Source organism: Morone saxatilis, unplaced genomic scaffold (assembly GCF_004916995.1).
Source record: "Morone saxatilis isolate NCDOM2014 unplaced genomic scaffold, NCSU_SB_2.0 Contig7, whole genome shotgun sequence".
NCBI classification, from domain to species: Eukaryota; Metazoa; Chordata; class Actinopteri; family Moronidae; genus Morone; species Morone saxatilis.
In genome coordinates this window covers 12,932,496-12,942,632 of record NW_023340246.1, presented here as the reverse complement: position 1 = coordinate 12,942,632, position 10,137 = coordinate 12,932,496, and the positions used below count along the sequence as shown (strand labels likewise).

The following is a 10,137-nucleotide window of genomic DNA, read 5'->3' as shown; positions in this document are numbered from 1 at the left end:
TCAGAGAGGGAGGGAGGAAATGGAGCGAGAGGGGATGAAGAGAAAGAAGAAGGGTGGTAAGAAACAAAGAAACTGGAAAACGAGGGAGGGACTGGAAAAGGGACAGGGTGAAAAAAAGAAAAGGGAGGGAGAGGGAGGGTCCATGTGTTTTGTTGAAAGTCAGTTTTGTGGCCGAGGCTAATTGCTAACAAATGTTAGAACATTGTGGAGTGAGCACCTTGAATATCTGTGGCCTTGGCCTGCGAGACAGGAAAATAGTTTCTGTGAACACACACCTACACACTCTCTCTTACACACACACACACACACTGACACACACACACGTCAAAGCTATAATCCCTATCTGGCACCAACTTCCCGTCTTCTCAGCTTGCTCAAGCTAACCTCGTCTATTAGTGTGTGTGTAAGACTAACAGCAGGTGTAATTCTCGCACCAACACACACATTGTGCCATCCAGCTGACAGGGCAGCTCCAGTGGCTGTCTGGCATTGTGGACTTTCAGCACCTTTATTTCCTCTCTTGCTCTCACTATGACATAGGCTGTCTCATTCCGCCTACTTGCACAACTTAAATTTTTCAAACAATTAGTTTTAAGTATAATGGTAGAATAACACCAAAAGTCAGTGTCCATGAAAGTACCCTGGAATGAACTCCCTAGAAATAGGGTCCAAAAAATTCAGTGTGGAATTGATGTGAACACTACTAGCGCCACTTAAACGTGACGACTATTTCTTCGACTAAAAGTCGGAAGGGTGAGGGACCAGTGGACGTCAGGTTTTTCAATATTTTAATACATTGTATGTCGTGTAATTGCATCACTTTTACAGTATACTCCTCACTGGACTGAGCCAGACATAATTTATTTGGCAAGTAAATTATCGTACTTACTTGTTTAATAAGTACTTACTTTCGCATACGCTAAGTTCAGCCAATTGGACGAGCAAGTATACTATTATTGTGAACGCTAGTAAAGTTATTAAACAACTCCGGCAGTTAGTGGTCAGTGCACATAAGCAGTGTACTGACGGAAGTAGGCGGAATGAGACACAGCCATAGTTACACACTGCAAAATAAGATGGGTGCGTGTTATTGCTTGTAGTGGATTATATTCATCCTCATCCTCAATCACAACTCAGCAGCTGTGCAGACTTAAGTGATGCTTTCTTTCTCTAAGCTTATACAATGCCTTTCCAGTGGGTCATTACCAACTCAAATATGTCAGACTGAATTGTTTGGGAAAGTGTAGAAAAAGATATAGCCATAAACCCATTATATACACACTGACTCAGAGCTCCAACAAGCTAACACAGAATTTCTGACCGAGTAAAATACCAGAAGTGTAATATATAAGACAGCAACAGAGACCCCATTTAAACATAGTCACTTAATGTGTCTGTTAGCTGGCTCTAAGGACTTGATCTCAGTCCCATATTAAACCAAATGTGGTTAATGGTCATCAAGACTTGCAGCTGGCTTTTGAAGATGTGTGACTTACTTGGAAGATCCATAAACAGCTGTTGTTATGTGATTATGCGACACAATGTGGATTTCATCAACTTTTAGGTGTTGCTTCTCTTGCTGTTCTGTAAAGGCTTAGTACAACCTATAAGGCATACTTCATAACAAATCATTCATTAATCCTTAAAGAATCAGTGATGAGTTACTTACAAGGACCCCTTTGTACAGAAGTACTGAAAGGCAAGTGAAATAATTTTTCTTGTGATCATTTTTCTAAGTGTTGTTGTAATACTCATTTTGACCACAAGAGGTTGCGTGCACCACTAACCCCTGTCCTAAACAGAACTAAAAGCATCCATGTTTTCTAACAACAAACGCCTAAAAGCCCCTGCTTTCCAGGGCTTCCATACATTTGGCATATCTGGTTGTGAGAAAAATATTTGGCTCCTTCAAAGACAAGTTATGACACTAACATTCGCAAATACACATTTAATGGATTCATCAGAATAAAAAAATAAAAAAATATTAATATTAAATACTTAATGACTAACTAACAGGTATAACTAATTGATGTCAGAAAGTAAATAAGTCATTAATAAAGGGCCATGACTTTTAAACTGGAGGAGGATACAGACCAACCTGGTAACACAAATGTTATTATAAGTTAGTCATGTGCACATCCACAGAACCTCAGTTGGTGTTATATACCAAAAAGTGTTAAGATAACACAAAAGGTATTCTAAGTATTCAATAAAACCGTAATATAATATTTATCAATTGTTGATGAGTGTCCTTATACAATTAACCCCAACTTGTTACAGCCCTACAAAAGTACACAGTCACCAAATGAGTGAAGTCATGTTGACATCATGGTCCACCAGTGAAGTAGAACTATTTAGATAAACACTTTCCAGCACCAAAAACCCTGAAGGACATTCCTTGCAGTGATTACTACTGTAGATACTCTTATCACAGCATTTCAGTGCAGCCAGATTGTTTTGCATTACATCACTATCTCAACCGTAATCAGAGTGAATAATGCTCTTTTGAAGATTACCATTACATCCCTGAATGGCTTTGAAGCCACATCATTCTCTCCTCAAGTTATTTTGACCTTGGATGCTGCAGTTTGTAAAAATGAGGATTTAATGACCAGCGTCTTTGATCACAGAGCCACCGGCCTCTGATTAGAGCGTTAAGTTTCTTAATCAGCTCGGTTCGTGCACATTCCAACACACTCACAGTCACACATGCATCCACACACACGCAGAAACACAATTAACCCTAAATTGAAGCCAGAATCATCCATGTTTGAAGCTCATCTGTGGCCTGTCAGCCACGGGTCATTCAGTACCACCAATGGGACCAATTAACCACGGTGATTATTATGTTTTGTGTTAGAAGCCAGCAGAGCATCTCATTCAGAGCTCTCTCCTCTTTTCATGTGTGTGTGTGTTGAAATGCCACGGGTTGAGGATTGGCTGCAGAGCTGCATGGTTTCAATTCTCTAGTTGGCCAATTGAACTCTGGAGCAGCTTGGCACATGACACACACACACACACACACTGCAGTAGAGCAGCGAGCTCTCCCAACCATCTGGATACCTACTTGTACACACACAAAAAATGAGTTTGTAAAGTGTCACGCAACAGATAATCGGCTTAGTCACTGTGGATCTGCTGCTGTTAAACTGTCAACACTGACCAATGCAAACTGAACGTCATGGCCGGCAAGTTTAAGCTCCACATGTGCATTTATAAACACGCATTTTTGTCAGACTAGTAACTGCTGAAATAAAAGAAGTAGCTGATGGTTGGTTGCTACTGCTAGAGCAAGCATTGTGGACTTGAGATTTGTTGAGATCAGTTTGTAACATTTAGCAATATAACATTCATACCATAACTATGTTTTCATTTGTGTATTGTATGTTGTGTATTACTGCATTAGTGTTATGTTTGTGTTACCTTAGAATGAGCTTGAATTATCTACAGACACACTTAATCCTACACACTGGACCTTTAAGACTTGGACTGAAGTCAGGTTTAAACTAAATGTTTTTTGGGCAAACAGTGTAAGCAGTACAGCAGAGAAACAATAACATTATCATTAATGTGTGTTTCTGGCCGTCTGTGTTCACTCTCCTTTTAGCTCTGTTTTGGTCTTCACCAACTTCTGAGGGAAACATCTAGCTCAAGGTTAGCAACCTAGCTAGTGTCTAACTTTGTCAGCCTGCCCCATATACTGGTCTGCCCTTTGGTGCTGAGCAGATAGTGTACAGTGGGTATTTACCAGACCTCTATACTCTTCATCTCTGCTTAAGGCTAGAAACTCAATGTTACATTAGCCACTACTAATACACCCAAATCTTGGAACAAACTGTTGCAGTCTTGTTGCTTTGTGGATAATGTAGGTACCAGGTTTCGTGACTAAACAAGAATCACAAGTCTGACAATGTTATTCATTCATTCTTGATCTCAGTCCTGTATTAGACCAAATGTGGTTAATGGTCAGCAAGACTTGCAGCTGGCTTTTTGAAGACGTGTGACTTACTTGGACTTCCCCAAAAGATCCATAAACAGCTGTTGTTATGCTATTGTGTCTACAAATCTTCCCAAAAAACACTGTTGCTTCTTGTTCAGAAGGGGATGCTGTTTCACGGCTTAAATATTCTCTCTTTTGGAAACTGTTGGGGAAGTTGTTTTTCTAGCTATTTTTCACTCATCTACCTCTCTGTCGTTGTCAGAAAACATAATTTACTTTGAAAATGTGGACACCCTGTTTTGCTCTTTTTCCACATATACAGCTATATGGCAGATTTCCTGCATGCAGCACAGGCTGTAAAAACCTATGTGGCAGAGGTCGTTGTCACTGACCTGTGGAGAACCATCACATTTTTAGACCCGTAGTTCCAGCTCAACAACTTTAGGCAATGCAAGCTCAGGGCAAAGAAACGTCACAGAAGAAGTTAAACAACCCATGCGGAAAAACTTCATCTGCATGAAGTTTATTTTGTTTTAATATCTTTCATAAAAGAGCTTAATTTAAAAACACTGACAATCAGTACATATCAGTAATTATTAACATGCAAGACACACAGACGACTCTTTGTTCCACATTGGTCATTGTTGTCCAGAACTCTTTATCAGAAACTGGTGTTGCTGTAGGGCCACATTCTGGTATTAATTAGTAACTGATATTAGTAAGTGTCCTGTACGAATGTCTCAAAATGAGTGAAAATGCTACAAATAGCATCTTGTAGTTATTTCTGTATTGCATGTATGTGATAAATAGCCTCTCTCAGAAGTTTCCCTGCTGTGAGCGTGCAAGAGAACTCCGAGTTCACTGCGTAAAGGATAAACACTGCAAGATGCTCAAAGAATCATATATTCTCACAGCAATTTGATGTTTTGCAACAACATCCATCTTGGTTTGATGAAGCTCCATCCGCAGTTTGTCGTGAAGCAAATAAGGTCTCCAAACAAAGAGACAGCTAGGAGGAAATAGAAGAACAAATGACAGGAACATTTGAATGCTAGAGGATAACCTGCCCAGTGTCACTCCTCACCACTCGATCACTGTGATTTAAATACTGTCACATTTCCATGCCGTGTTTTGAGTGGATAGAAACATTGTTTAATACAGTAAATCACCTAAAGCTGTTGTTACGGCAACAGCTGCTGTTAAATGATTGATGCTCTGTCACAGCTGACTGGAATTTCACACGTGGGGGCCATATTGGAGAGTATAGAGGATTTATTTTGGGGGGGGGATTTTGAATTCAGAATCAACTTTATTGGCCAAGTATGTGTGCAAATACGAGAACTTTGAATCTGTTTTTTGTTGCTCTCAAAGTTACATAAAATTGTAAAGAACACAGAACTACATCAGCAGCTCCTGAGCCAGGTTGAACTTCCTGAGCTAGGACGTTCATCCTCTACTGGTCCTTTTTGATGCAGACTTCTTCACTTGAACTCACTTCTGGGAGTTTGTGGATGCCTGAAACCGGAACCACAGCAGAAACAATGCTGTTAAGTATAGTGATGGAGGGCAGTGTTGGGGGCTCCTCCTGAAGTCTACTGTCATCTCCACAGATTTTAACGTGTTATTTTCACCAGTGTTGGGCAGTAACTAATTGCTAGTAATATTATAATATTACAGTTACCCTCCTTCAAAATAAGATCATGTTGAATGCCGGGCTGAAGTCCATAAACAAGATCCTGGGGCCAACACCTGTTCCTCAGAGGATTTCATGACCACAGATGTCAGACAGTCTTTTAGTTTGAGGGTTTCTTGGGGATTTGTTTGATTGTTTATGTGTCTTGTAATCTATTTATCATTTGGTTGTGGAGAATTTCAGATAAGTGTTGCGCATGTAAACATCTTCTACCACTGTTGTGGTTTCAGAAATCGTGATTTTTAAATATTTGATAAATCTTAAGTAGCCAGACTCAGAAAAACTGAGTAAGTGTTTGTGTCAAAGCACTTTAGATTATTTATATTTGGACTTAATCATCAAGAACATGTTTATAAGTATTAGGTAGGAATAGAAATATCCAAGGCGTAGTTAACAATGGAAAATACCCAGTAAAATTCATGTACAGTGTTTGGAGTTCCAGGGAGGAGACTTTACTGAATAAGAATGGAGTTCCTGCCATCTAGTGTCACATTTGGCCTTTTACACAAGACAGCCAGATCCCTCAAATAATATTCTCTAACAAGCTCAGTATAACAGAAACCTTAGTTTTTAGTGAAAATATGAGACTTTTTCTTTAATGGAGTAAACTTTGTGAAGGTTTGTGTGGACCAAGATTGTTATAGTTAAACTAGAAATAAGCTAAAAACTAAAACTAGGCATGAAAAAAACATTTTAGTTAACTGAAAAATAATAGAAATAGACAAAAACTAACTAAAATGATATTGTGTACTTAGAAAACTAACAAAACTAAAATAAAAATACAAAGGAAATGTCTTTAGTTTCACTCTCTGTCCAGGGTTGGTCAAAAAAAATAGTCCCCATATTATAATAAAAGAAAACCAAAACTAATGTTGAAACTAGTAAAAACTAAACTAAAATAAAATAAAAATGTAAAAATACAAAGCTAGAATAACTCTGGTGTGGACCTGTTTCAGCTGCAGACAGCAAAGGAGAAGACAGCGGCTTGATTCATAGACTGGGTTCCTTTACTCCCTGTGAAAGAGATCCTCAGAAGATACTGTCCAACCAAATATTTGTATGATCAGTTCCACTTTTATCTGCCCTGGAGAGCATATTTGGGATGCTCGACTCTCTGCTTCCTAAACTGCCTGCAGCTTATGAGAAGAGCTGCTGTGACCAGAATTACTGAGGCTTCCATTAATGCCACCGGCACTAATTGATCATTACTTAAAAACATCTAGTTTGTTTGTATTTTATTGTTCTACAGTTGTATGTGCATGAAGTGTGGCATTAGTCTTAATTCAATGAGGTTATAGCATTTAATGGAGACACCAGAGTCTCAGTTGAGGTGTCATATAACAACAAATATCAGACGTTTTAATATGGATACAGTGCAAACATCTACTGTTGAACCATTAAACAGCAAATCACAACTCTGCAGAGGAACGACTGCTGCTGACACAGAACTAAGGAATCTGTGTATGAATGTGTGTGTGTGTGCGTGCTTGCGTGTGTCTGTGTGTGTGTGTGTGATTTACTGGAACATCCCCTCCCTTGAGATGACAGTCCTTGTTGTTTCTGAGGATTAAAGGATTCCTATTTTGTTTAAAGATATTAGTTATACTTCATTTGACAGTTGAGTGAGTCAGTTTTTTCTCGATTACTACGCAACCCCTCGTGTATGTGTTTTTGTGTGTGTATGTTTATGTTTTAACCAATTTGTGCTCCACCTCTTGCTGTTTTAAAGTCCCAAAGGCCTCCAAACTCTTATGGAAAGTTACAGTACATGTTAGTGCTGGTTTTTCAGTCTAAAGGTCTGACATCAGTGACCTCTGAGCTATATCTCCAAAATGTCAACTTTTCATGAAAACCAGCTCTGTTTTTTTATAATTGTGTTTTTTTCCAGATAATCCCACAGGTTCACACTTACCAAATTTGGATATATACAGTGAGCCTTCATTATAAAAACACACTGACTCTAGTTTTGTGTCTTGGTTTTGTTTCACTGAAGCATTTAAAAAAAGAAAGTTAATAAAAGTACATTATGACTCCCACACCCTTCTGTTCACACTGTTCTGTTGTTTCACTGAATAAACAAACACAATGTTGACCTGTTAAAGCACATTTAAGAAGCATTTAGGTGGTGTTCAGCATGGCTTGTTGTCTTTGGCTTACTGGGCAATTTAAACATAATATAATTATTTACACCTGTGCTTTCACTGCTATGGCAAAATGTCTCCAGTGAAAATGGTTTGGGTCCTCCTAAAATCTTTTTAAACAATATATAAATACTGAAACCCAGCTAAGGTTTCAAACCCAGGCTAAATTCAATAACACATATAGTAATATAGGAGATTAAAAATACCTGAAAGTATGATTAAGTTGCAAGATGGATGAGTTAAATAACTGAAATTAATTTAATTGTATTTGGATTTGTTTCCAGAATCCAGTTTTAATCATTATTTGTTAAAAAAAAAAAACATTCACACACACATATATGCACATACATATACACACTCTGTCATAAACAGAGGAATTATTAAATGCTGTTTTGAATTTCATTGTAGGAACTGTAAGTTTTGTGAATCATTTATTGTTTTATTAGCCTAGAATACACATTTCTTTTGTCTCTCCTCTCATCCTCATATAATGTGGTTTTGTTACAGGCTGATAAAGACACGCGAAAGTGAAATTATTAAATGTTGAGTCACGCTCAGGATGAATCAAATGTTTGTCTTTCTGCTCAGCAGCTCTGGGTGCTGCTGCCAATAAATTAGTAAACTTCTGGAAAAGTCCTCAGGCTTTCAGCGTCAAGTCCAAAGGAGTTCACACCATAGGGACCGGAAAACGCCTTCAGATTTCAAAATAAAAGCTCAAAGGGAGTAACTTCATAAGAGGTAAAAACTCAAGTCATCATAGTGAAATAATTGGATCTATATTGAGTAAAGCAATTAAAATAAAACAATGACATGAATGAAACTCATGACAAAAAGAGATAAAGCTATAATCAAATATATTTATATAATAATATATAAATCATAGCCTACCATTGACCTAAACTGACACTGACATTACAGGATATAAAGGCATATCTAGTCTTTTTTTAATTCATCACTGGAGAGCCATCACACCCTGTTCCAACCTCTCCCTCTGGTAGACGCTACAGAGCACAAACAACCAGACAAAAGAACAATGTCTTCCTACAAGCCATCAATGAGCAGTTAATATCAGTCATACAGTGTCAATAACGCAGTCCACCACTATATATTCACAATGTATATTTCCATACTGTTTTTAATGTAGCCTACATATAATCCATTATTGTCAATATTAACTCTGCATGCTCTATATTGACTGTGTATAGACTTGTATACATGCAGGCTACATAACTCACTTCATGTATATCCATTCAGTGTTTATTTCTTTGCACCATTTGTATTGTTTACAGTTTACAGAGACATTTGACTTGTTGTTGGTCATTGTTACTTTATACTTATATATACATACATAACCTTGTCTACACCTGTGTTTTCACCACCATGTATGTAGCCTATACATAGTTCTGTTTATTTTAACCTGCCTACCTCCATGTTCTTAGCTGTATGTCTATTATGTATTTTTACACTTTACACTCTACACAAGATATAATATAATACACTGATTTAGTGAACTTTATGAATGCTGGGTGATGTAGTTACTTTGGACAGAGCTAGGCTAGCTGTTTCTCTCTATTTCCAGTCTTTATGCAAAGCTAAGCTAACCGGCAGATAAACAAAGAAAATGTTAAACTATTCCTTAGATAACTTTACATCCCACTTAAGGTTTTTGTATTCTATAAATGAGAAAACACAGTCATAGTTTGCCTATATGGCAGTTTTTTTCCCCTAATCTTTGAATAAAAACAATTTATTTTGAAACTTACACCGGAAGTGGGCTTTTGCATTATGGCGGCTTGACGGTAGCATGTTTGGTCAGTGAATCACATGTCTGCACCGTCCCCGTTATCCGCTGGTATAAATAGGAGCAGCAGAGAGACTGAAGGCAGCTTCAGACAGTCTGGAGTCTCAGGAAACAAACAGAGGTGAGTCAGAGGAGCTTTTATTTTTTTACTGAGAGAGACTGCAGCTGGGTGATGCTCAGAGGACAATATTGTCTTTATATGCAACCTGTGATAACAGTGTTATTAAGATGAAGCAGAAGAGAGTGCAACATATGAGCTGCGTTTTTTAAAGCTTATGAAATGTCATGAAACTTTAATTCACCTGTATGATGTGTGATGTGCCTTTTAGTAAGTTTGGCCTCTTCAGTTGTTTTTCTTCATGCAGAAATGCTGACTTCATGGCTGACTAGGTGACTGCTGTTTGCATTGCTTACTCATGGGTGTGACCTCCATCTTTGGATCAAAACAACTGGATTAGGGTAGATGACATCATAGTGCGGTTGGTTCACTTTAATATACTTTTAGGCTCAGACACACCCAGCAGTAATACTAACAGCAAAACAGCAGAATAAAAATACTATT

At 38.0% G+C, this 10,137-nt stretch overlaps 1 protein-coding gene across 1 annotated transcript in view; it reads left to right on the top strand.

Annotated features, from left to right (window-relative positions):
- The first annotated feature begins 9,580 nt into the window (after positions 1–9,580).
- Positions 9,581–10,137, top strand: part of clu (clusterin) — a 13,557-nt gene continuing 13,000 nt past the window's right edge. The window contains exon 1 of the mRNA XM_035678768.1: positions 9,581–9,696. The gene's annotated coding sequence lies outside the window, so the exon portion shown is untranslated. The remainder of the gene's footprint in view (positions 9,697–10,137) is intronic.